The sequence below is a fragment of the Eubalaena glacialis genome, chromosome 6 (genome assembly GCF_028564815.1).
Source record: "Eubalaena glacialis isolate mEubGla1 chromosome 6, mEubGla1.1.hap2.+ XY, whole genome shotgun sequence".
Taxonomy (NCBI): Eukaryota; Metazoa; Chordata; class Mammalia; order Artiodactyla; family Balaenidae; genus Eubalaena; species Eubalaena glacialis.
The window spans coordinates 150,142,522-150,146,314 of NC_083721.1; the positions used below are offsets into that span (position 1 = coordinate 150,142,522).

Consider the following 3,793-nt stretch of genomic DNA (forward strand, 5'->3'; position numbering starts at 1 on the left):
CATTGGCAGGCAGATTCTCAACCACTGCGCCACCAGGGAAGCCCCTTCTTAACATATTTTTAAAATTTATCCTTCTTGACACTTTGTGTGCCCTTTCAGTTTGAAAACCCATATATTCTTTCAAAAAATTTTGTGATAGCAAAACATATGTGATTCTTTATTTACACATTATAATGTGTAAATTATATACTATATACATTATATATAACAAGATCTAGCAGCAAGTCTAATAACTACCATAATTTCAAGGTTATGATGAGCTTACACAATATCCTAAGATATGAAAATATCTGTGATTTCTATTGGTGACAAAGTCACACTGTTAATGCATTGAAAACCCATACATTCTTTTATTTTAAACTTTTTACTTTATTTTGGAGCATAGTTGATTAACAATGTTGTGTTAGTTTCAGGTGTACAGCAAAGCGATTCAGTTATACATATACATGTATCTATTATTTTTCAAATTCTTTTCCCAATTAGGTTGTTACAGAATACTGAGCAGAGTTCCCTGTGCTATACAGTAGGTCCTTGTTGGTTATCCATTTTAAATATAGCCGTGTGTACACGGCTAGAATGAGATGAGAGGAGGGGAGAAAGGAGGGGAGAATGAGAGAGGGGAGAATGAGAGGAGGGGAGAAAGGAGGAGAAAGAGAGAGAGGAAGAGGGAGAGGGAGGGAGGGAGGGAATGGAGGGATGTGGGGAGAGCGAGCCTTCATCCGTGCACACCCATCACATGCAGACCGGGTGCAGCAGCAGCGGTGGCAGGCTCATGTCTGGCAGTGATTGGTCACGTTCTTCCGGCCCGGGAATATTCTGGTTTTCTTGCTTGGTCTCTTCACCTGTGTCTGTTAAGTTTAGAAGCTGAGGCGTGGGGCATGGGCTATTGGATTGGCCCAGGTCTGGCAGGCTTGGATCTGTCCTCTCTGTGCAAGGGCTCTTATCTCTGTGCTCACCCCTTCCACCCGCCTTACTCCCCATTTTGTGCTGTTGAATGTACATTTGAACTGGAGACATGCAGGCATGTTAAAGTTTGAGAAGCACTGCTCTGCAGAACTCCTGTTCACCCCCGATGCTCTCAGAATAATTTGTTTCTCACCTTCAATGGTAGAGTGCAAATTCCTTAAGGATAGGCTTCTTGACTAATTCATCCTCAAGGCTGGAGCACCTAGCACAGTGCTTTTTGTTTTTGTTTGCGTACAGAGCTGCTCATAAATATTTGTGAATAAATGACTTTTCCTGTGGGTGTGAATTTGATCCTTAGCTACAAGGTGCACACACACTCTCTTCCTACTCCTGCCAATGCTCCCATCTCTCAGATAAGGGACCTCACATGATATGATTGTCACATCACTTTAATTGCCCCCGAATCTCACACTGTTAAGAAAGTCTCATGGACAGGAGTCATTTCAGACGTTCCTGTTGTTGCCTGAAAAGGCAGTTTGGATGCTTCGAACTCCACTCTTCTAGAACACATTGCTTCCCAGAGGTTCTCTGTGTGGCCAAGGCTTTGGTTTCATCTGCTCTCACATACACATTCTTCTTGGAATTTCCGTCACCACGGTTACTGGCACCCGGCAGCTTCCCTTAAATCCCAGGAGGATTCCTTTGATCATTTTTTTTTCTGATAATGTGTAGAAATTGGAAGAAATTTAAAGACACCCTGTCACTCGGCCCTGTTCATTCTCACTGTGGTAGAGACTTTCACCTTTAGAAAAATTGTAACCTTTCTGGGAAATGGTCAAGTTGAACAATTTTGAGAATTAGCAAATCTTGGGAGGCTTCTAGAAGTAGAGTGTGGTCAGAAGAATAATGTCCTTCCCCAAAGTCTTAATTAGTCTAGATCCTAATTCCCACCTCCCAGACACGTGAGTACGTTCCTTTATGTGGCAGATGTGATTGAGGACCTTGAGGTGGGGAGATGGCCCTGGGTTATCCCAGTGGAGCCAAGGGGATCACACGGGTCCTTAAAAGCAGAGAACATTTCTGGCTGCAGAGAACCAGAGAGATGGCAGTGTGAGAACTTGACCTGCCAAGAATGGGGAAGAATTGTTTCTTTAGTTGTGGAGAATTGTCTCTCCCAACACAAAATACATGCTAGTATTCCCATCTCACAAACAAGACATTTGGGGCAAAAGAAAGTCAAACAACTTGTCCAAGGGCACAAGAGGTAGTAAAGCCTCAAATTTATATATATATATTCAGAAACCCATGATCTTCCTACCATATGCTGCTGTCTACTGGGAAGGCTGTTGGCAAAATAATCACACACATTGCTTTTTACTATGAATCAATAAGATAACAAATGCAAACTTGATATTAAAAAATTTACCAGGAGGTAGTGGGATTTCTGATGGACATGTAGAGATACTTATTCATCTGTTCATTTATAACTTTTAGTACAAACCTTCTCTGTATCTACTCTGTGGTAGGAATAGGTGCAGAGCATGAAGAGAAAGGGGGAGAAAAAGTTTAGAAAGGAACATGCTGGAAGGGGGATGCCTCCATGCCCCTTAGCACAATGGTGTTCTAAATCTCCAAAGTCAAGATTTGAGAGTCTGGACAACTTTGACATCCAGAAGCGTTGCTTTTCCTGAACCTCTAATCGCTTTAAATTGAAAGTCACTTCAATCTCTTCCTTGTGACCTCTCTGGATCTTTGGTTTCATTGAAGTATAATCTGGGCAGCTTCTGTGGAAATTTATCATTGCATTAAGCAAGAAGATACATTTTGATTCAGAAAAAACCTTCATCTCTTATTTAAGGTCCAAAAGCTAAAAGACATTTGGAGTAAATTTTTTTTTTTGAAAGTGCCTTTCCTTTGTTTTTTGTTTTTTTCACAAATTAAGTCCAAGACTAAAAATGCAAGACCCAGAGACCAGGTGTGTCACACCAAGACCACCATTGCAGTGGGTACTTCTCAGATACTTCATCTTCCAGCTCAGTCCTCCAGCGGATCCAATTTTGTTTGACAAGTGTAATCTTTTCAACAACAGGGCCATTCAGATTCACTTCATTTATTCCCAAGCTCTTGAGAGAGCATCTCTGCTTGACTGCCTCAAGGATCTCTCTGCTGGTGACGGCTCTTCTGTGGATGTAGAGGGACAGTCTAACCGCCTCTAGGCTAACCCGTTCCAGCCACCAAATCCTCCAGAGCTCCCAGTGCATCCAAGATCCAGGAGCACCCACTGAAGTCCGGGTGGGTTTGCTTTAGGATTTTCCCCATGCAACTAAAATATGCCTCCTTCTTCTTCTTCCTCCTCTTCTTCCCAAAGGCGGAGCTGGCCCGCTCATCCTTCTCTTTGGCTGGGGTATAAATTGTGGGCTTCTTCTTAGGGAATCGTAGGCTATGTAAGCAAATGAAGTGCATGTGGAAGACTTGTCTTTACTCTTCTAGCTCAGAGCGCTGGCCGTCTGGAGTAAATTTTAATGTGATTCGTCGGAAAGGTTCTTTCAGTTTGAACTCTCTCCTAGTGTAAAAGGACGAACTCATTAAGTTCTCAAAGGTCTCCAGGAAGACGGTGACAATTGAGTGCTACATTGTGGCACTTCATGTTTCTGATAAACGTTGAGAATGAAAACATGTTTGACCCTTTTGACATCACTTACCTAAACACAACACTTAACCAAAACAATTATGTTTGTTGACCTTGGAGCAGAGAAACTCTCAGCTTCCGGAAAGCTTAGGGAAACTATTGTTCAAGTGTAAGCCTCTCCATCTGCCCTCTGCCCGTCTCTTCTGTTGAGCTGATCTTTGGATTTTACAGTCCTTTGGGATTATCCCCTAGAGATCT

The 3,793-nt window shown here is 42.4% G+C and overlaps 1 pseudogene; it reads right to left on the minus strand.

Annotated features, from left to right (window-relative positions):
• Positions 1-732: 732 nt before the first annotated feature.
• Positions 733-3,369, minus strand: LOC133093077 (histone H2A.N-like; annotated as a pseudogene).
• Positions 3,370-3,793: the final 424 nt, after the last annotated feature.